We start from the raw sequence: 23,998 nt of genomic DNA, 5'->3' as shown, positions 1-23,998 counted from the left end.
AATGAAAAACAGAATTTATTTGAATTTCGGACCTTAGAACATTTCATTTCCCTTTACCCATTCTTGGGGAGTGAGAATCTCATAAAACCCAAAATACAAATAGACACATGTGTATATTGTAGAAAGCAACATAAGACTAGGAAACACAAGTCTAAACTGCCGTGGGGACTGGGCTGTGACTGACAGAGACCTATGTTTTCCAAGATCTGCCCTCCAGAGAGCCTATCTATAGCCACCATGTCCGGCAAAACAAGTTGCCCAGCAACCTGCGCAGTTACAGAACCTGATCAAGCAGGACCTGCCGGCCTATGTCGAGGAGTTTCTCCAGCAATATAATCATGACAAATCCAATATGGAGATTTTCAAGTTACAACCAAATAGACCCAGCAAAGAACATACAGAGCTGGTGATGTTCATGGCACAGATTGGCCACTGCTACCCGAAGCATCTCAGTAACTCCCCACAGGAGCTGAAGGACCTGCTCTCCTACAACCACAGCATCTTAGACCCAGATCTCCACATGACATTTTGCAGAGCCTTGATCTTGCTGAGAAATAAGAATCTCATCAACCCCTCACGTTTGCTAGAGCTCTTCTTTGAGCTTCAGCGCTGCCACAACAAGGTCCTGCAGGGGACTCTATACACACATATCGTGACTGACATCAAGAACATCAACGGCAAAGACAAGAAGAACAAGTTGAACTTGGGGCTGCAGAACTTCATGTACACCACGTTGAGAGACAGCAACGCAACCACAGCCAAGATGTCTCTGGATGTGACGACTGAACTCTACAGAAGGAACATCTGGAATGATCCCAACACTGTCAATGTTATCACAACTGCATGTCGCTCAAAGATCGCCAAGATATTAGTTGCTGCTTTGACGTTCTTCCTCGGGAAAGATGAGGAAGAGAGGCAGAACAGCGGACTCCGAATCTGAGGCTGACGGAACCACAGCGAGAGACCTGCTGCTGCAGTATGCCACGGAAAAGGAGGGCTCCAAAAACAAGGAGCTGGAAACGGTGATGAAAGTGCGGAAGAAACTAAAGAAGAAGAAGCCAGAAGTGTGTTGACTTTTCAGCTACTCGCTTGTCTCATGATCCCCGAGACTTTGCGGAAAAGCTTCCGAAGCAGCTGGAGAGCTGTGAGGAGACGTTTGACGTGAAGATGATGCTCACGAGCCTCGCCTCCAGATTGGTGGGGATTCACAAGCTTTTCCTCTTCAACTTCTGCCCTTTCATGCAAAGGTTTCTGCACCCCCACCAGAGAGAGAAGTCACGAAGATCCTTCTGTTCGCTGCAGGTGCCTCTCCTCACCTGCTGCCTCCAGAGATTATTCAGTCTTTGCTCGTGATGGTGGCCAACCGTTTTGCTACTGACAAGAACTCTGGGGAAGTCGCAACTGTAAGAATCAATGCTATAAAAGAGATCACAGCTTGATGTCCTCTGGCCATGTCTAAAGAACTTCTTCAGGACCCGACTCAATATAAGACACACAAAGATTAAAAATGTAGTGATGTTTGCCATAACTTTCATCCATCTCTTCCGGACCCTGAACCCTCAAATGTTGCAGAAGTTACGGGGTAAACCCACTGAAGCCCCCATCCTAGCAAGAATACAAGAGTATGGAGTATTAGATGCTAAAGATTACATCCCGAGAGCAGAACTTCTAGAGCTTGAGAAAGAAGAGAATACAGAAAATGGTGAAGATGGATGGGAAAACGCCAGCCTCAGTTAGGGGGAGGAGGAAGAGGAGGAGGAGGAGGAGGAGGAGGAGGAGGAGGAGGAGGAGGAGGAGGAGGGGAGGGGGAGGGGAGGGGAGGAGGAGGGGAGGAGGAGGGGAGGAGGAGGGGAGGAGGGAGGGGGGGAGGAGGAGGCGAGGGGTTGATGTTCACCACTCTTCTGATGAGAAACAACCAGCAATAGCCAAGAAGCTAACAGCTTGCCCATGGAGGCATGGAAAGCCAAAGCTGCAGCCATCAGCACCAGTCACATTTTATCATGGGATGGCGTACAGAAACTCCGCATGGCCCAGATGAAGCAGGAAATGGATGCTGCCCAGGGGAAGCCCAGAATACTTGGACATTGACAGTGATGAGGAGTCCAGGGGTGAATTGCTGTCTCTTCGGGACACTGAACACCTTCATAAAAAGCCCAAGTCTGACAAGGAGACAAGACTAGCAACTACAGTGACTGGAAGGACAGACTGAAAGGAGTTTGTGAGGAAGAAAACTAAAATAAACCCATTTTTCAGTTCCACAAATAAAGAGAAGAAAAGGACGATCTTGATGATGATACGGTATAGCCCAAATGTCCAGTCAAAAACAGCATGGCTCCTTCCAGAAGAAGCAGCTAGCACTGGGAGATGCACATCTGAAAAAGAGGAAAAGAATGAAGTAACTTATCAGCAAGTTATCCATTTTCTGCCGGATGCTGTGTGTACCGGCATGCTGAAACTTAGTGAATATTTGCTTACATTAAAAAGTCAAGGAACACTATATTTTGTAAACAACAGTAACATTGGTAGCAATTTGGTATTCTTAATTGGGAGGTGGGGATGGTGGGAATGTGAAATGTAAATAGTAGCGATGTTAAGAACTCACTTCTAACTCAGACAGAAGTGCTGAGTGCCTGCTAATTGTTGCTGCATATGTAACCGAATGAACCATAGCCCTTCACTGAAGGTAGGTGTACATATGGTGTTTATAGTAAGCTGTAACTAGTTCCTTGTAGCAGCTAGTCCATGTCCATATTCCTGGGGTCACTGGGGCTCCTGGATTAAGAGTAAGAGGTTCTTATTTTAAATAGTCTTACCTGCTCAAACAGGCTTCTGCCGAACAGATTGGGGTAGACAGTTGAGCTCTGTCTTTTTTTTTTAAACATTGCCTTAAGTCTAAATTGTGATTTTGAAATGCTTAGCTGGGTATGGGCACACACCCATAATCCCAACACTTGGGAAGCTAAGGCAGGAGGCTCCTGAGTTTAGAACCAGCTTGACATACTGAGTTAGTTCAGGGCAGCCTGACCCACATAGCGAGACCCTAATTGAGAAAAGAAGCCATCGCTGAGCTGTCCTTTCAGTGACTGGTTCTCTGCTGCCTCTTGCTGTTGGGTTTTGTGGCTTTGTTTGTTTGTTTGTTTGGTTTGTTTTGCCGCATGCTTACCCTGAGCAGATTCTCTGCCACTGAGTTTCCCCATCCCTGAATGCCTACTCTTCGTGTGGTTTGACCAGTTCCATTGCCTTGTCCTCAACCAAAGCTTACAGGTTGTTGGTAGTCAGGTAGGTGTGTAGAGTGGTATTTGCTGTTATTGCCACATTTGAACCCATTGCAAGACGCAGTTTGCATGCAGGCTGCTGGGGTTTATTTATCCCTTACTTCCCCAAAGGTACCCCAGGTAACCGTGACGGGATTTCCCCTCAACCTTACCCAGTACAGCTATAGAGGAAGTTGTCCAGTGCAAATTTGTATCCGTGAAACCTGGAACTGCCCCTTGGCTTTCTTCCTGTGTTCTTCACAAGTGTCTGCTTATGCACCAGGTCTGAAAGCATCTGGAGGCTCAGGGCTGCTCTGCTGTGTGGTTTGTTATTGTTTTAAGTCCTGCCCTCTTTTCCCAGATGCTGGGATTTTAGGCACACAATACCATGCCCAGTTTCTAGGCTGCTAGGGGGTCATACCCAGGGCTTGGCATATAAATTCAGAATCCTAGCATGTCACATGTGTGGCATTCGCAAATTTCACTGGTAAAGAGCAACTGGTAAAGAGGACAGTCTCACTGTCTCTAGCTGCATCCCTGGTGCTAGCTAAGTGTCTCCCATAAGGTAGAGGGCACAGCAGCTGTGTGAACAGGTGAATTAACCCCTGCCTGCCAAGGTTTCTATCTGTAAGTGTTAGACCGCCTACCTCTCTTTTAGTAAACGGTGTTTTGGGGGGAGTATTTTTTTCCTTTCTTTTTTTCCTGATAGTTATAGTTGCTACGTTTATTTGAACCATCAAACCCAATGTTTAGACAGCTAGTTTAAAATCCATATTAAATAGCCCCTGTGTATAAAGCATTAGTAGATATTTGTGGCTGCCTTTGCATCATGTTGAAACTTTTAGTCCATCGAGGGAAGCCTGATGTGTAAAGATCTAGATGAGTGTCATTAGGACCCAGTCACTAGTCACACACCAAGTATTCTCATTGTACCACAGGGCATGTGGCTTCTGTTGTGTGTATTCCCGGTGCACTTGGTGGGCAGGGTAGCACTGTAGAAAATACTTCCTGTGTCCTGTGGTTAAGTCAACATGATGTTGGTATGATTTATAAATGTTACAATTAATACAAATTTTGTTTTTATTCTTTTCTAATTCATTGAAATTTTATAATGTATATAAAATTGATTGAAATTCAATTGAAATTTTAGTTTAACTAAAACATTTAATCATTCTGAGAAAAAAATAAATAAAGTAACATAAAATCATGCTTTGCTATTTTTATTATTAAATAAAGGATTATTTAGAAAGAAAATTTAGGTCAAGGGCATCTTGAACTCAGTTTACAAAGAAACTGTGATATGCTGTACCAAAATTAAATATCACCTTTTCACTTTTAAATATATAAAAATAGAGCAAACATACATTTACATTTGAATCCATATTTCTTGTCTATCCACGGTACTCTAACAAATTGTGATCAACTGTGTGGTTTCTAAAAATATATTTGTCACTGTTTTAGAGAATCAAGGTCAAGGTTTTTGTACTTGAAAAGTTCATCAAAGTCATATATTTTAATTCATAGATGGATCCAGTTCAGTAGAATATCTAAATTGGGATAAACAAGACAGTGGTTTGTATCCTTGTTTATAATATCAATTATCCTATTCATGAAGACCCTGTCTATATGACATAATGACCTTTTGAAGGCCTTGTTTCATAATCTCATCACTTTGGTGATATGAATATTTTGGAGCTTGATTATAGTTTCAACATATAAATTTAGGGTGGACAAATAATTTACACTTTGACAATATATGTGAATGTGTGTAAGTATATATGTATATACCCATCTATTCTGATATAAACATTCATACGTAAACAACATATGATCAAGACTTACTGATTACCACACATACATATGTTCATATGCATGCTTGCATACATACATTTAAATGCACACAGATGAACACATGTCCACACAAATACATTCATGAATTAACTTATTTAAATGCACATTTATATACACACATTCATATAAACACATGCACTCATAAACATTCAGTTTTCAATAATTCGTATATATATATAAACTTATATATGTTCACATCAACCATATGTATATACATATGCATGGATATGTATACACTATGATTGCTATGAATACAATAATTAAGCAATTCCCAGAAATGGACATAAAATACAGTGGGAGTAGAAAACATATGAAGAATTTATATACCCTTTCATAAAATATTCTCACAGCACAAAAGAATACAAATAACAAAATAGAAAAGCTGACAGTGGGCATAAACTAGCATTTTCTTTCTAGAGAAGGGCATATACACACTCATGTATATATATGTACAGTCATATATATATATATATATATATATACACATACACATACATTTGTTGGTATTCACACACTCACATATACTCACATTCATGTATTTCATAAGTACATGCATATTTATACACATTCACTCACATATATCAATATCTATATATATCCATTCTCATATAATATATATATATATATATCATATTACCCAGCTACAAAATACATGAAATCATTTTGTCAAAAAATTTCTTCATTTATATATTTAATGGAATACTGTTATGATATCCCAGGTATAAAATCAAAGAATCTACCAAGTTATCCATTGAAAAGATAATATAATTAAGAAATGTGGTGGACATGCATAAGACAGAGCTATGAAGACAAAATATTAAAAAATGCAAGTTTGTCTGCAGCACAGTAAATGGAGCTAAGCAATGGTACATCAAGTGAAATGCACGAGTCATAAAAAGATAGATACCGTATGTTCCCATCTGCTGAATCTAAAACAAATTCAATGTCTCAGAATACAGTGGAATCATTGTCACTGGACACTAAGGCAGCAGATGGTGGAGAGGAAATAAAAAAAAGGTCAAGAAATGGATATACCACGGAGGTTGAATAGGAAGAATTAGTTAAGGTATTCTATACCAGAGAAGGTAGCCCTAGTCCACAGGAGTTTCAACTCTGTCTCAAGAAAACAAGAGAAAAGTTATTTAAAGGTTGCCAGGATGTAAAATTGATAACTGTTTCAAAAATTAGAGTAATAATTGCCTCCAACTGATCATCATACATTGTTTCATACATTGTATTATTATTTTGTTTCCCATAGGTATGTGTAACTAGATTATATAAATACAAATATTTATGATCAGAAAAAATTTTAACAGGACCAAATGTTGGTTTATATGTTTACTAGTACTATATCGTTTATATATGTTCATAATAATGGAAATTGTTACGACTGCTTGTGGACCATGCGTGTTTACTTCTGAAACCATTATCTAGAATATTCATAGAAGCACAGGCTACAATATCATTAAATGGGAAGCACTCCAAATACATAATTTATAAATAACATTTATATAATGGGATACTAAATAAGCCTTAAAATTACTGACCTACAGCTAATTATGTGAAACATGAATTGATCATAATAAATAGTAAATCTATACTGTAATATTATCCTTTGATTACAGATAGCTTAATATTATTTTGGGATGTCTTACAAAAGCAAGCCTAAACAATGTTTTCTGTTTGTTTGGTTGGTTATCTTTTTGTTTTTGTCTCTTGTTTTTTGACACAAGGTTTCTTTCTCTGTGTCTGGAACTCAATTTGTAAGCCAGGCTGGCCTTGAAATCACTGAGATCTGCCTGCCTCTGCTTTCTGAGGGCAGGGATTAAAGGTTGTACCACCACACGCTGAAACATTATATGTTTTAGGGGAGTGTCTCTATGAAGTCCAAACTGCATATATTTTCAAAGAATAAAAAGTAAGGTGAACAGAACTAAATGGAGCTATTTCCACTGCTGGAAAATGTGGATGTCGGAAGGGGATTCAAGTGGCAATAAGGGATAGGAATGTGCACACATTAGCTGATGCTTGGCTTCTTCTGCATCGCTATGTCCTGCAGTTAAGTATGGACTCCAGTGACTTTATCAATGATAGCATTATGCTGAAGGAAAAATAGCTCCAATATGGTACTTAGAACACAGGAAAACATACCTGTAACACACTGGTGTTGGAACAGCACTGTAAAGGAAATGACCTAGATGAGCTATAAGAACAGAATTAACATAATGTGTGACAAAACTAAATAAGACATGAATCCGTGTATGAAAATAAATTTTATTTATCCTAACATTGCAACAGTGTTCCAAGAAAAGGACTAGCTAAACGGTTTTAAAATATTCAACTTCTCTATTAAATAAATGTGATCTGGAATCCAAAATGATGTTTTAATCATCTAAAATGAAGGTGGAGATTATTCTAAATGCAATTTAAATTCTGAAGAAATTTCTTCGCGTGGCACGCTATTTTGTTTTTCAGAGCTCTGGGCTAATGCATCTTCATGGGAAATGATTATATTGTGGCATTTTAAAGTAGATAACATGTCTGAAAATAGTCAAAATATATGTAAATCAGTGTATCAAGTAGGATCTAATGGAACTATTTAAACAGGCTTGTTGAAATTTGACCCATAATTGTGATGGTACCAGTGTGCTGTCAATTTTGCTTCCCACTGCTAGTTGATCACTAGGGGACATAAATGGCCATGAAGTGTATAATTGGTGCTGCCTTACCACGAGTAGTTATTTAAATTCAGCTTCTCTGTGCTACTCTGAAATCATGTATATTAGCAATAATAAAGCCAGGAAATAAGTACATGCTTTGCAAATATAATCACATCTTTATGAAAAGTGTTAGGCTTTCCCCCCCTTCCTTGGGCCATGCTAACCTGTAAACACTTTGCATTTACATTTCACAAAAGCTAACATTTAAGCCTATTCTACAAACAGGAGATAATTTGGGCTTGTTTTGGAACACAGCCTTGTTTGAAAGAAAAAAAATAGATGAGATAAAGCATTCTATTAAGAAAGGGGGTGTCAGGAAACCACTTAGATATTTTAAGGATAAAACGACAAAGCTATGCCTTACCCCAATTCAGTGTGATCAAGTGCTCCAGCGAGACCTCCTTTATCACTGTGAGATAAGAAACACGCCTGTCAAACCAATTTGCCAGGGTCACTGTGTCCCTTTTCAATCAAGAAACTTGAGGCCATAATGGTATTGACCCAGAACTGTCCAGGTTAGGCATTAGCATAATGGCCGATCAACCTAATGCATTTTAATGCCATTAACAAGTCTCATCCCACGAAGAAAAAGAAAGCACACAGAGCTCAAATTTTTGCTTTAGGATGGCCACATTTGCAGATGAGAACTTTTTCCCCTGCATTTCGTAAACTGAGAAGCACTTAGGCAAGTTATACTAACTTCTTCTGGCAGAGTCCAAGAACAGATTACCAGACACATAGCATTTCAACATATGCTACACAGCTCGCGCCATATTCACATCAGGATTGCCATTGACCCTAGCAAAAGTCTAACCTAAGCTCTTATAAATCATAATTCTGTCTTTAAGGAAGAAATGAGGTAAAATTTCCCTAGAAATATGAAGACGTAGAATATTGACTTACCCAGTGTTTTAGTTAGGGTTTCCATTACTGTGTATAGACACCTTGACCAAGGTTATCTTAACATTTAATTAGGGCTGGCTTACAGTTTCAGAGGTTCAGTCACTTATTCATCAAAGTGGGAAGTGTGGCAGCATCCAGGCAGACAGGGTACTGGAGAAAGGAGCTGAGAGTTCCACATCTTGATCCAACTGCCGTCCAAAGGGGGGGGGGTCTCCCAAGCAGCTATAAGGAGGGTCTCAAAGTCCTGCCTCACAGTGAAACACTTTCTCCAACAGGCCACACCTATTCCAACAAGGCCACGCCTCTTCACAGTACCACTCTCAGGACCAAGCATAGTCAAACCACCATCCACAGCGCGTGATGGTTTAACATGCTTCGAGCCTGGATAAAGACATAGGCACGTGACATAGCCACATTGGTATTCATGTAGGATTTAGGCATGCCTGAAGGAAGAAAAATCAGTTCCAAACTAGAGGTCTAGACACAGATAGAGTCACAGTTAAAACATGAAAGATTACTACCGCAGACAGGTAAAATAGGGTAGGCAAGACTAATGACTGCTTGAAGCAATGGTTCAATAACAGAAGGTAGAAAGACCCAACCTGCTCCAACGCTATTTTTAACCTGAAGTCATTTCCCAAATGTGCAGTACTCTCCTCAAATCACTGGTTTTGATAGACTCTGAAGTTGGAAGATTCGTTTGTGACTCTAAGATTCAGACTTATTTGGTAGTGTAGTGTCTACCCTCTTTTGTTACATATGCTGTTTTGTCCTTCTTAGCACAAGGAGACCATAGGAAAAGGTGCTTCAGAAGACTTTATATCACAAATAAACTCCAAGTGGTACCTCTGTTCTACTGGCAGATACATCTTAATGCTACCCACGTGCTGCCTTGCTGACTTAATCTTTCTCTCTGTCAATACTGTTGTTATTGTTATTTACAGTAGGCGTCATACTCTGGTTTCTTTTACCATCATTTTGCCTCCCTTTGTGAATGAAGTGCCAACCTCTCTAAGAGGTAGAGACACTCCTAACTACCTGGTACAATGGTTTATTGAGATTCATAGAGTTCAAAACTAGAACCATAAAAAAACTAATATGACTTGAGGATGATGATGGTAATTGTTATCTAGGGTGATTTTACTATTAAACGTAATTTTCATGAACTTTCAGATATTGAAGTCTGTAATAGAATCCTTTCTCTGCTGAGTGTTATGTGCAGTATGTAAAAATACTGACTCGTTATTCTCTTTATTAACTGTATTGAAATTGAAGATAAAATGCAGTATGGTGCTAATTTTGATAGAAAGACTAAGACCAGAAGAGTGAATTCTACCACAAGGTCTTTAATTGTATTATTTTTAATTGCCTGAAAGCTCTGGATGTGTAATCTCTGTCATGTGACCTTTATTTTAAGAACTGATCCTGCCTTTATAAATCCTTTGGTAAGCCAAAATGGCCACAATTAGAAAATGAAATTTTTATAGGATTGTGTACATATTTTTGCTTAGCCTTGGCAGACTTTTTGAACGATGTGTCCCTAGAACATTTAACAAGAACCAAAAAAAAAATCATGTTTTGAAAGATGAGATTCACATTAAGTTAGGAATTTGCTACTATTCTTTAGAAATTATGTTTTGTTTCATTTTCTGAGGTGTGTTTAACTGTACTTTGTAAAAATTTCACAAACCCATGAAACTTCCAACTGCCCAGCTTGCTGTCCGTGTTCTCAGAGTCTAACAGTACAACCAGACCTCAGCCATTACATCCCAGGTTAAGTTGGACGGAATAAGGGAAGGGACATGGTAAAAAGTGGCCAAGGTTGAAGCACAACAATATTTTAAGGAAGTTGGCACAGAACATTTTCACAGTATTACAGAGCTGAATTAATCACACTCTTAACCTAAACAGTATGAGAAAATAATTTTAATTCAAGCATTATACTGGACATTTGCACTAGATACAGCAAGATGTGTAGTCTAACTTTTGTGGAAGGAAGAAATATTTTAGAGGGTACATTTCATTCTGCCACAAAGTGATGTAGACTTAAACATGAAGGGTATGGAAATAAACAATTAAATTGAACAAGAGTAGAGGAGTAGAAGACGCAACAAAAAAGTGGCTTTCGTAACTTTGTCACTTTGGATTTATTTAAGAGCACTTCATTTGACATTTCAATATGTCACCTGTTAGTGCCTTCACACAGGTGTATTATAAAGGAAACTTAAAAGACAGGAATACATTAGAAAGCTTAATGGAAATCTAAGCATGTTAACAATCATGCACACAAGATACCTAAGATCCAAGAATATAAATATGACTGCCACACAAATATTTTGTGCTACTTTAAGAATACTTAAAGAAATCAAATAAATACATATCCTGGGCATCATTTTCATCATGGATATTTAAAGATTCAGTAAAACTATCCAGCCCCTCTCCTCCTTGTAGGAAATCCTTCTAATCCAGCATAATACCTACCATAAATGTGAATTACATCCAAAATTATGGGCAGGAAGCAGTTCATCCGTCTGAGCCCTATATCATGAATTATATTCTAATTGCCCAACCTGTCAAGTTTCTATACTGCTAAATATTCAGCTGAAGCAAAAAGGAAGAAAACCTCATTATAGCCTGAGCTGTATTTAAATGGCTTCTCTGAGGAGGGGGATTTTATAAAGCAAACTCCTTCAGACTTAGAGAAATTAATGAATGTCCAAAAATTTATTAAGGTATTTCATTATGAATAAACTATAGCTCAATTAAAAACAAGTAATAAATCATTTATATTAGCTCATTAATTTTATTTATTATTTTAAGTTCCAAAAGAGAGGGAAGAAGAGAATTTTAGCTTGCTAATTTTCATCATTAGTGTTAAAAAATACGAATTTATTTTTATTTTGTATGTTTCATTTTTAGATTTGTTTAAAGTACATTAAAGCATATATGAGTTGATTCATAAGAATGTAAAATAGCCTGCAAAAACTAACTAATTTTGATCATAAACATGAGGCTCTTGCTTGCGTTCTGTTTCTGTAGAAGCCTTTTTAACCCACTTAAACACCTTTCTTCCTTATTCCTTACACCATGCACCCTTGCCGTCCGTAGAATAAATTCCATGTAAGTTTCAAGACTAGCATTCGAGTTATCACCACCATGTTTTATGTTGTCTCCACCTGGAAGCAGGGCCTATCTGTTCGCCCTCGGTGTGCACTTATCTGAAATATCATACAGCATATTTTTCGTGTAGTATTTTAGCATGCCACACAGCTTGTCTCTGGAGCCTTAAGTTCCTGTCTGATTAGCATGGACACCATTACTACCACTGCCTAGCACAGCATACTCAGCGTATGGTGAATTCCAAGCCAACGAAATTAAAGTAATCATTAAAAATGAACTGAAGAGGGCATTTAAATAAATACTAACTATACTTGGTGTTCTTTTTTTTTTAAACAATTTTACTTTCTGAGAAATGCATACATGAGAAATGTGTCTGCATCCCTCCTCTCCACACACCCATTCTTTTCTGTAACACCTGTGTCTCTTTTTTTAACTACTATTGTTTTCTGTGTGTATATGTGTATTGTATACATGAATATGGAATCTATTGGGTCCATTAGCTTTGCTCATTTATACCCATGTTTGACTCCTTGGGATTGGGCATCATGTGCAGGACCTCATCCTGGAAGTGAGTCTCCTTTTCTCAGAAGTAATTAACAATTTATAGCTTGTCATCTAGGAGTGGTACCATGTGGAATTGCTCTTGGAAATACTGGCAACCATCTATCATTATGCAGATCATGTTCCAGTAGCTATGTTGTTGAGAGTTCATGGCTTCAACTTCCCGTCTAGAGGATATTATCTCACAGATGTCCTAGTCTTTTGTACTTTTCTTACCTGTCTTCTGTAATTTCCCCCTAAGTTTTAGATGGAAGGTTGCATTGTAGATGTATTCTTGGGATTTAGCACTGCTTTGTCACTTCTCTGAATTCTGACTAGTTGTGGACCTTTTGTAATAGTTGCAATCTGTTTCAAAACCATATTCTCTGATGAAGGGTGTTCAGGTGTGATGTTAAGAATACAGTTAGAAATTATGTTTGTTTAAGAAAACAATATAATTAGAAGGTACTCTACTTAAGTCCAAGACGGTTGATGGTAACCACCAAAATAAAAAGTGGCTACTGTTACCCCATTGTAGATATCCTGCTGGTTGAGTAACTGTTGTGATTCAAAGGCTCTACATCTAGGTAGGACTACCAATTATCCCTCCCTTGATATCTTATATAGCATCTTTGGATATTGCGAAAGTCAGTCCTTAATGAGATGGTATACAACGTCATTCCTTGAAGTCTTGTGTCTGAAGTATGTGATATCTTCAGAAAGAGGCTCTGGTAACCAGAGATGATGACAATGGCTTATATTATTTTGGGGAATCTCTTGGAGTCTCCCAAGGGACAGGGAGATTTCCCTTAGAAGCAAAAGTGAGATTACATAATACTGTTAACACTTTTATATCCCACCCCTTTTGATGGGGATCAAAAAAGTTTTCATGGATCAGGGTATGTTATGGGAGAGATAACAGAAAGAATATAATAGCTAGACGAATACATGAGGTGTTTTTGAATGTCATGACCCTTGTTTTCTTGGATGTTCTGTCTTTACATGAATAAGAATTAGGTAAGATTGGGCTTTTCAACACTGCTAAGTGGGTGGAAGAGGAGCCCATGTGTTCCCTATCCCTTCCTGAGGTAGTTATGCTTCCTGTATAGGCAGTTAATACTTCCTGTAAGTATACCTAATTAAACTTATAGGTCTATACACACACACACACACACACACACACACACACACACACACACACACCCCAAGAGAGAGAGAGAGAGAGAGAGAGAGAGAGAGAGAGAGAGAGTCAGAGAGTGTCAGAGAGAGTGTCAGAAAGTGTCAGATAGAAACAGACAGAGTGGGGAGTAAAACAGTATTGGGAACTAATTATGAAGAGGCATCAGGAATGGGAGGAAGATAAGAGAATGAAAATGTGACTGTGACCAAATAGTATACTTGCATAAAAATTAGTTAAATCCATTATTAAGTGCAATTAATAAATGCTAATACACCTTAGACTTATGATTATAGGATTGGAAATAAGTGTCTTACCAATTGTGACTTACCACTCTCCAGCAAGGATGAATAAGACAGGCACAAACAATCTTTAATACACTTCTTAACCAGTCATCTTAAAGAAAATAAATGTTTCCATCCACAAGCACTTTGCATTCCCATGGCTACTCTAATGTTTTTCTTAATCATCAAGTAGTACTAAAATGTTATCGTGATTTCTGAGTTCATCTAACTTGTGCTTCTGTCTTTGGTTTTCTGCAGTTTTAGTTAGTTTTGTGACCCGTTCAAAAACTATATGTCATCTCATCTTGCTGAAAAAGTAAAGTGTTTTGTTTATCAAACAATTATGATGAATATAGGTTTAAAAATCCCTAACCAAATCATGTGAGTAAATATGACTTGTTTTTTTTCATTCAACTACAGATTAAGTCATAAATAATAGTTAAATCTTGCATTTTACTACAATAATTACCCTTAGTATATTGTGATTTTAAACTCATCAGACTTTATAAAAATGTATCAAATGTTAGCTTAACTTCTAAAACTGTGTTTTTAGTAGAGCAGTTTTTAAGTTAGATCCTTTCCACTGGAATGCCAGCCCTGTCCTCTGCTCTTTCTTTGTACCAGTCCGTATACCTTGACATATGTCATCTTGGAGTAGCACAGTAATGACCTTGCCAAGGACCGGGAGGTGTGTCTTCAGGAATTATAATCTTTTGTAACTCGATTTATGTGATTACTGTGTAAGGCAGAGCTTGTTCAGCACTGACGGATGGCGATGCTGCAGGTATTGACTGATCCCCAGAAATATTTATATGACAGGTCCCCTAAGGTTTTGTACATCGTAGGAGAGAACAACTGCATACAGAAAAGGAATGAGCTGAGAGTCAGGTTCCAGAGCAATGCACTTCATTATCATATTTCTCCCATGCCTAGTCGCAAGCTGAGCAGTCGCCAGTGCGGGGGCAACAAGCAGCATTCAGATAAAAAGACGCTGCCCTTTCCGGCCACCACCTTCACAGGGAGGTATTTACAGTTCAAAACCCACTTTGAAACTCTTTGAAAAGGGAAAGAATATGCTCAAAATCAAACTCTACTTGAACTACTTAACTTCTAAGTTCAACTTCCTCTTTTGATGGGTTTCTATTCTGGGAATTGTGGACATGTAGTGACCCGCACACCCTAAGAAGCTCACTCGGTCTATTCTGGAAATCTACATAGGTTTTTATCTTTCAAACCTTGATTTATAGTTCCTTCTCTGATTGTCTGTATCCCCTTGTCCAACTCAGATATAAAACTCTTCCCTTTATAAATTGAAATTTTCGTTAAATATCCACTTAGGGTCACCAGAAGAAGCAATGCCTTAACTAAGCCCATGTTTTTCAGGAGCACAATGTTTCAACAATGATGCCTTGAGCCAATCAATCAGGTCACTCTAGGAAAAACCATCCACAGGAAAGGAAGTGTTGGTAAAAAGTCCAGCAAATGTGGGGAATGTCTGGGGGTGGGGGGGGTGGGAAGGGGGGTAGTTGGGGAGGGGAATGCCCTTATAGAAGAAGGGGAGGAGGGTGGGATAGGTGGCTTATATCTGGGAAACTGGTAAAGGGAATAACATTTGAAATGTAAATAAAATAATATCCAAAAAAATAAAAAAGAAGTCACACAACAAGTTTAATTGGACGTAGTCACCATGGTTCTCTGAAGTTCTCGATGGATGTAGCTAAGGGCTGAAAGTGTTTGAAGCCCACATCTGTTCTTTAAACAGACACATCAGGCCTCCATTAATTATTCCTCCACGATATTTGGTTACATGAAGCAGTAAAGCCGCTATTTAAGGGTAATTTTCTAGTTCAGAAACGGCTCAAAGTTTGCCATTTTGCTTCTTCATTATATCAAAATCTACCCCATTTTATAATGTCTTATTCACTAAGATGTGTACTTTCACTAGGAATTCAGGAGGATAAGGAGGAGCCAGGAGAGTTCTTAGTAGGTGGGATGGCTTTGGCTCCCAGGTGTTTAACAGGCACCTAAGCTCTCCCCTAGGGCATTAAGCTGGTACTTTACCTAAGCTTCTCTGATCATGAATGGACCTCTCTGTCCCAGCTGGTAACTTATGTCACTAGCAAAGAACAGTGCAGCAGACCCGTTCCATCATTGTTGGGCAAAGTCTCCATCATCCCCTCCATCAAATCTGTCATTCAAGACTCTGTTCCTCTTTGGAAACAAAGGATGCATTGAACACTGCCAGAGAGTAGTGACTGTCACCCAATGTTGCCTTTCTCAGTCTGCTTTCTGTTTTATTCCTTTTGAAATCGGGTGAGGTGTGCCAGATTTTCTGATGTCTAGATTCTTGAATGAAACATCAATTTAAAAATTATTATAGGTACTGGAGAGATGCCTCAGTGGTTAAGAGCACTGAGTACTCTTTGAGAGGTCCTGAGTTCAATTCCCAGCAACCACAATGTGTCTTATAACCATCTATGATGTGTCATGGCATGCTTTATTATTATTATTTATTATTATTATTAAATCTTTTAAAATATTATAATCAATACAATTTATAGATCTTTGCCATTTATCATTGATCTCACAAGCATTTAAAAAATAGGTTAATTCAAAGAGAGGGAAGAATGAAGAGAAAGCTTATTTAGAATCTGAATGTGAGTTTTTTCTACAGTTCCTATGTGCAAAGTTAAAACTCAAAAGGATCAAATTCAACATTAAACATAATAGCCAGATCATGGTAAAAATTGATGCTAATATTTCAAAGTTTCAGATTTAAAACTACAGGGTAAAAGTTGTAGAGATGGTTCAGCGGGTAAAGTGGTTGTGGTATAAGCATGAATATCTGCGTTCAGATCCTCCGTACTAAAAGCCAGGGTAGCTGTGGTAGGCTATATACCCAATGCTGTTGGAGGAAAGAGATAACCACTGGGAGCACACTGGGACTCATGGCCAGGTCGTCTAGCCGAATTAGCAAGCTTCAAGAGACAAACAAACAAACGAACAAAGAAGACACCTGACACTGTTCTCTGGCCTCCACATTCTAACAGTCCAGGTCCCCCTTCCCTCCTCTGCCAAGCATACACTTACAAATTAGCCTCTGAAGTAAGAGAGAGAGTTGCAAATTGAAAAATGCTGAGGCGGTGACTCCGGGGGTGGATTTCTTGCCTACCATCCAGAAGATCCTGGATTCAGTTCCCAAACTCCATAACCCAGATATGCTAATGCACACCTGTTATCTCAACATGGAGACAAATGACAAAAGTCAATCAGTGTTTTCAAAAGGAATGTGCGAGGCTTCAGATCCTCATCTCTTTATCGCGTATTCTCTTTCATTCTTTTCCTGCCCCGTTTCCAAGACCTTTCTGGATTCAGTCTGCTGTCCTACTACCTGCTTTCATTTCTTTTTTTTTTTCTAAAAATAAACACACGGTGCTGTTAATTCCGGTTTAGAAGAGTAGGGGAATGGTGAAGCAGTTTGGTAGGTAGAGGCACGCGTCCAGCAAGCAAGCTCAAGACTTGAGTCTGCTCTCTGAGACCCAAATAAGACAGACAGAGAGAACCGTCTCTAAAAATTGTACAACACTGCATGCATACAACCATGTGTACATGTATGCATGCCCGTGAAATGATAATAGCATAGACATTTAGATTATTCAGCTGAGCAATACTCTCCGTGGGGTGCCCTCTTTATTTTGTGGACTTCACCCTTTAAAACCCAAGTGATCCGTAGACTCAATCAAGCACCCGTGAACGTACATCGTATGAAGCCTTCAGCTCTTGCAATTCAGAGGAAGCCACATTAAGAAATAAGGCAAAAAAATAATGAATATAAAATTAAGTTCAGGGCCTTGTAAGGGACCCTTGCAAGTGAGGGGCCGGAAGCATCATTAGCTTCGCAGTAAATGCGCCTCTGCATGGCTATATTAAAAGCTTTGAAACATCTTTTACACTTTTTTCTACCCTCTAAAACAGTCATAATTAGATAGCTGCTTCCCGATGTCTCTCCCCTAAGTTATATAAGAATAAATAATGAAAGAAACATGTTAGCTCAGATCTTGCAGATCTTCTTCCTAAGTGGGTGTTAAATATAAAAGCTACTTCGCAGTAATTAAGTGACTCTTTTGGGTAAGCACAAATATAGTGTACAAAAAAGAAACATAATTTTGGCTCCTTCGACACTTTTACTTATATAACTAATAGCAATGCCAAGTAATATTACTACGTCTGTTAATATAATCCTTTAGTGTAAAACATGGTAAATAGAGTAGCATCTGAGTTCTTAGACAGCTCCTTATTGTGCTAACAAAATCACTTCAAAGCCATGAATCTGCAACATGCTAGCTTTCTTCTGCTTCATCGTTTTTATATAAACCTTAAAATTATAACCTTCGGGGTACCGATCTATTTTTATCATTCATTGAAAAAAGCCTTCATCTTGTTTCTTCTTGTAAATGACTGACTCTACAATGCTTGTCCCTTGTGTTATATTTGATGGCAACTAATTGTTAGTTGGTTTTAATTATACACCATCGTCTTTGTTCTGGAGACAGTCCAAAGAGTAGATCATCTTGGTGTGTAATTTACTGAAACAGTTTCTAGGCAGCCTGCCATACCAAAGACCATGTGGTACAATTGTCATTGAAGTTAGAAAAAAATATTGGTATACATATTTGAATTAAGGATTAAGGGGTAGTTCTGTATATTATCACAAGCTGTGCAAAGTGTTAGCAAGGCTTGAGTTCAGCTGTAGGCTTGTTTCTAAATATAATTATAGTAACACACATACACACACACACACACCCCTGGGATAAAGCTTTGGTGATCGCTGCTTCTGAATTACTCATGGATACTGATATGAATTTTTTCACAGGTGGGTAAATATTGCTTGCATCTGAATATTGGCCAAGACACAACACTAAATTATCCCATTCCAAAATGTAGATTTCTTTGACCTTTTAAAATAAAGAGTTCGAACTCTGCTTCATGTTTGTATGTGTTAAAGATAACATTTTACCAAATATTTAAAATTAGAAAAAAACGTTCACTCTATATTTTAAATGTTGAATTAATTTTCATGACATATAAAGCAGATATTCTGTTAGGTGCCATGGAATACATCGCTGATTTTATTTTATCTTTGTTACTTCTATTTAAACAATGAAAATTCTAGGAAGAAGACTAGCAGGATGTGACCAGTGGTAGAAATACTGTTCCTTTTTTGAAATAAATGGTGACCTCCCTCTCTTATTATCAGAGCATGTAGCTGAGAATTTCTCAAATCAAGTCTCAAGCTAGCATTCAACAGAGATAAAATAAAGCAGAGACACAAAGCCCATCCTGCAGAAGTATCATTAGCTACCTAGATAGGGGCTGAAATTTTGTTTTCATTATTTTGAACTTATGCATAACATATGACTAATAAAAACATTTTTTGAAATTAAACTGCATTGTAATGTTTTATTATCTACTTTGAATAAGGGAATTTCAAAGTCCGTCACACATTATATTTGTTTCCACATTATATATTTCCATGGGCTGTTCCAACTCATTCAAAAAATATGAAATAGTGTGTTGCATTTCACAACAGGGGGAAAGGTGACAATTTGTCCTTTTAAATGACTTTTCTTCTAAGTACTTTATTCTAAACTCTGAAAGTGTTTTAAGAGCCATTTGAAAGAACGTGTACCATAGGGGAAACTTTCGTTTAATAAGTTATGACCTTTAGACATATGCCGGTAAGTATGGTGAATGATAAGTACACAGAAATAAGACTGATACCCTTGAATGGCATAGGGACAGACAGTGGCCAGGTAATTGGGTCAGATAGAGCACCATAGTAACTGATGCTCTGATCACAGATTCCACTTGTGGACCAATTAGCTTGTCTTTGCTCTTCAGCCATAGATCGCATATAGATTAGATCTCTTCACGGCTTTATGCTTTTGTACTTTATTTCCTCCAAAAAGGATTTAAAGAGCAAACAATAGAGCTATACAGAACACAGAAACTCAGTCAAAGTTTTTGCAAAAGCCTGTGAGGCCATATTCCCTAAAACTGATGCTATAAATATAGAGACAGAAATTGAAACGTGCTCATTTATATAAGCTAGAAAATGTTTGAAACTAGTTTTCTATGATTTGTTTCTAGTTATGCACATACATGTGTTTGCCATGTACATGCATGTGCTCGTAGATGGCAGAAGAAGTCACTAATCCCCTGAAATTGAAGTTAAAGATGGTTGGAACTGAATGGTTACTAAAATCCAAGCCCCGTTCCTTTTGAAGAGCAGTGTGCTCTCAAAACTGCTAAGCTATCTTTCCATTCCCTAAAATGCTTTTAATAGAGTAAATACATTAAGCAGCTAACTAATTTAGTTATGAGGAACTGAGCTTAAATATAGAATGCATTTAAAATAGAAATAGTTATAAAATATAAATAACTATAATATAATATAGTAGATTATAATAGTTATAAAATATAAATAACTATAGACATAGCAATGTATGACTATAAATGTTTCCTAGGTGTAACTGTATATAACACAAGTCATATATTAAGTTCCATGTGATTTTCCTCTTAATTTCTATCTACACCACTTATTTAAATTGTTAGATGATATTGGGATGTTAATAATCACCATTATTTATTTGTTTGTCGAAGGAAGGTCCAGGATACAAAAGGGTGAAAAATGCAGTTTTTGAATGTATTTCTTGGGATATTTTATGAATTTATGTATTTGCTTATGATTACATTATCTTATGACAAATTAAGCAGATCGCTCATTCGAGTGTCACAGTGGCTATTAGACACTAATTTAGAAGAGCACACATCATGGAATACAGTCATCTTTTAATCAATGGCTAAGTATTTCAGAGAAACAGAGATCAAGGCCTTATAAATTGAGGCAGGCTGTAATCTTGGATGAATAAGAAGCACTGTGACAAACAACACTTACAAGGCTCTATCAACATTGTTGTATAATGAAGAATGGCTATTAATTGAGTTTTTATTACTGTATGTGGCAGAAATCTTTGATCATGGCCGTTTGATCTATAGCTGTGTTCTTAATATTAATACTACCCTGAGTTTCAATGTGTGGAGAAATATTATATTTGAGATTAGCGTTTATGGCTTGGGGATAAGGGCACCCACGTGCCAAACACTGGTTGTCATGGTTAAAAGGCAGCATTGTGATCCTCTCCTCCCATCTTTCCTGTCATTGAGCTCAGTTTGTCGGGCTTGGGCAGCAAAGGCTTTTATCCACTAAGCTATCTTTCTGGCTCTACTCTGAGATTTACATAGGCAAAAAGTCCTTTGTTTACATAAAATAATAAGTTGGCTTTGGTGTGTGTGTGTGTGTGTGTGTGTGTGTGTGTGTGTGTGTGTGTGTATCTGTCTGTCTGTCTGCCTGCCTGTCCTAGATTCTGGACAATTCCACATTTGTTTTGTTCTCCTTTATGCAGCATTCTTAGTCAGAAACAAGTCCTGAAATCATAAACAGATTAACAGGTATTTATCAAAGATAAACTGCATTTTTGTCAATTCCTTGCATATATAACTTTGAAATGAAACCAATTCAATGTGAAGTCAAGGTATTAAAAGTCTGTCTTGATGCACTGATCATTTTGGTGTCTTTCACAGTTTTCCTCCTTTATTAACTACTTTGCACATTAAAGCACATTCATAACCAACGAACTACAGGCAACTGAGAAAAGTTGAGAGGATTTTATGCAGTTTTGTATAGAGAAAGAATTCTCTTTGTGAGTGTGTATACTTATTGAGTGAATTCGTCTGTTTATCTGTCTGTCTGTCTCTATATGTAGAAGTGTATACACACGTGATGCATATGTGGAGACCAGAGGACAACTTGGGTGTCAATTTTCCTCGTCTCTTGAGACAAGATGTCTTGTTGCTTACCTCTGTGTCACCACGCTAACTGTCCTAGAATGATCCAGGGAGTGTCTTGACCCCTCACAACTGACCTTAGGACCCCTGGAATAACAGACATGATCTATGGCATCAGGATTAACACTGGTTTTGGGAATTCAAACTCATAGACTCAGGCATGTACAGGAGTGTCTCATCTACCAATTCATCTCCCAATGCCTAAAAATTAAGCTCTTCATTATGGCTGAAATTACTCCTTAGGTTCACAAACATCAAACATTTATTTATTTTGGCAACACATTAGATAACGTTGTAGAATATTTAACAGATTGTCTCTTAATTCTATTGTTGTTTATGAACATTTATTGTCTTCACAAGTAGAATAGGACATTTTTCTTCCTATATTACATAAAACTACAATAGTTAGATTTATCTGTATGTTACAATGCAATGTTCAAGCCAGTTTTTATTTTCATAACAATTTGTCATATCACATTCATATACTTATAAAGGATCCCATCTCTTCCAGAGGAATGGCTCCCCCATTTTTCAAGATAGCATAATGTTCTAGTTAAGCACATTGAAGATACCTTCAGAGGCACCACAATTAATCTGTGCTACATTAAGAAATACGATCACAGACTTCTTTATTAATTTCACCAAAAGTGAGCCAAATTCTTACTTCTCCACTTCTCTCCCTGTGACTTCCATCTGTCCCTAACAATGGGCTTTTCTCTGTATTTTAGAAACAGCACAGAAAACCAAAATGGAATGAGGGATACTTTACAGAAAACTTTACCAGAGTTTACCAAGGGATTAAGTTCCTGTTTCCACTTGACCCAAACAGTCCTGAAAGCAGTCATTACTGCACACATACCTTAGCAAGTTATAGCTCAGGTTGCTTCCAACAGTTATCGTAGATATATGGAGTCTAATGTTGTTTGCAACCTTTTGTTTCTTTTCAGCAAACATGTTATTTCCTCAGTGCACACATGTGTTCATGAATTACTCTGGATCAAGTGTATGGAAGATATATGACATGAGATTAAAGCTGTGCAAAGGTTATAATTAATGGGATTTCCAAGGCAAGTAAAGTTGGTAGTCATAAAGTCATAAAGTTGGTTGTTCTCATAAAAGCAGGTTAAACTTAAGCAGGCTGACTGTCCAGCATAGCACTTGAGGTCTTAAGTGATCTGATGTTATATTATTAACTTGACTGTGAGGACCACCAAGACATTACCATTTTTTTAATATGAGATGTTTTCATAAAACTGTAATACTGCAGCATATAATTTGTAATTTGTGAAATATATGTACTAGGAGTCATGGTTGTGAACTATATTGGATTGCTTTGTCTCTTTTTTCCATGTAAAATGTTGCCAAATCACATGTTATGGCATTGCTATTATGAGAGGTATTGAGTCTTTTGACATTGAAATAATAAAAACGTGACTGGTCCAAGTGTTGTGCAAATACAGGAGAGATTTTCATGTAACTTAGGCTCACCAAGAGAAAGACACCAACACTGACCAAGAGGAAATAAAGATGTTGTCCGAACAGAGAGGGGCAAGAGTGTATTAATCTGCCAAAGTGAACTACTGAGTCCGTCACTACCTAGCCTGAAGGACTTCAGGTACTTAAGCTGTTCTAGCAGCTCATAACACACAGGGTAAAGAAGATAAACACACAAGTATTCAGAACACATGAGGTTAAGGCACCGGGAAGAGTAGAAATCAACTCATGTCATCCTTCTCCAGTTACTCACCAAACATCTGCCAACTGAAACGAAACTAGAAAGTTTACTTGTTTCCTTCAATAAGGTAATCTCTTATTTCTTTTTGTTTGTCCTCTGCTAGAATTTAAAATATAGTGACCTTGCTTTATGTGTGACATAAATCACATAGTACCCCTTCACCCTATTTGTATGTAGTTAATCCCAATGCAATTTAAAAACAATTCTTGGCTTAAAAAATTGCTTGGAACACCTTTAACTACACATACATGAGTATGTACAGATACATACATGCTAATGCACACTACTTATTGGTACTAACACCATATCTAAGAATCATTGTGCTTTTTCCTAACTTGGAGGGTCATGCTGTTAGTAAGTTGATGGATGACGACGACACAGGAGGCATTCTTTTAAGCTTTCTCCATGCATTAAAACTCATGTTCAACATATTTCTTAATGCTGTTCCTGTACTGCCTTAACTTTAGAGAAGACTCTGTGGCCAGAAGTATAAATTGACTTGTCCA

At 37.7% G+C, this 23,998-nt stretch overlaps 1 pseudogene; it reads left to right on the top strand.

Annotated features, from left to right (window-relative positions):
* The first annotated feature begins 300 nt into the window (after nt 1-300).
* LOC116904049 lies at nt 301-3,145 on the top strand (annotated as a pseudogene).
* Nucleotides 3,146-23,998: the final 20,853 nt, after the last annotated feature.

Source organism: Rattus rattus, chromosome 6 (assembly GCF_011064425.1).
Source record: "Rattus rattus isolate New Zealand chromosome 6, Rrattus_CSIRO_v1, whole genome shotgun sequence".
In the NCBI taxonomy this organism is placed as follows: domain Eukaryota; kingdom Metazoa; phylum Chordata; class Mammalia; order Rodentia; family Muridae; genus Rattus; species Rattus rattus.
This window is presented reverse-complemented; position numbering and strand designations above follow the sequence as displayed.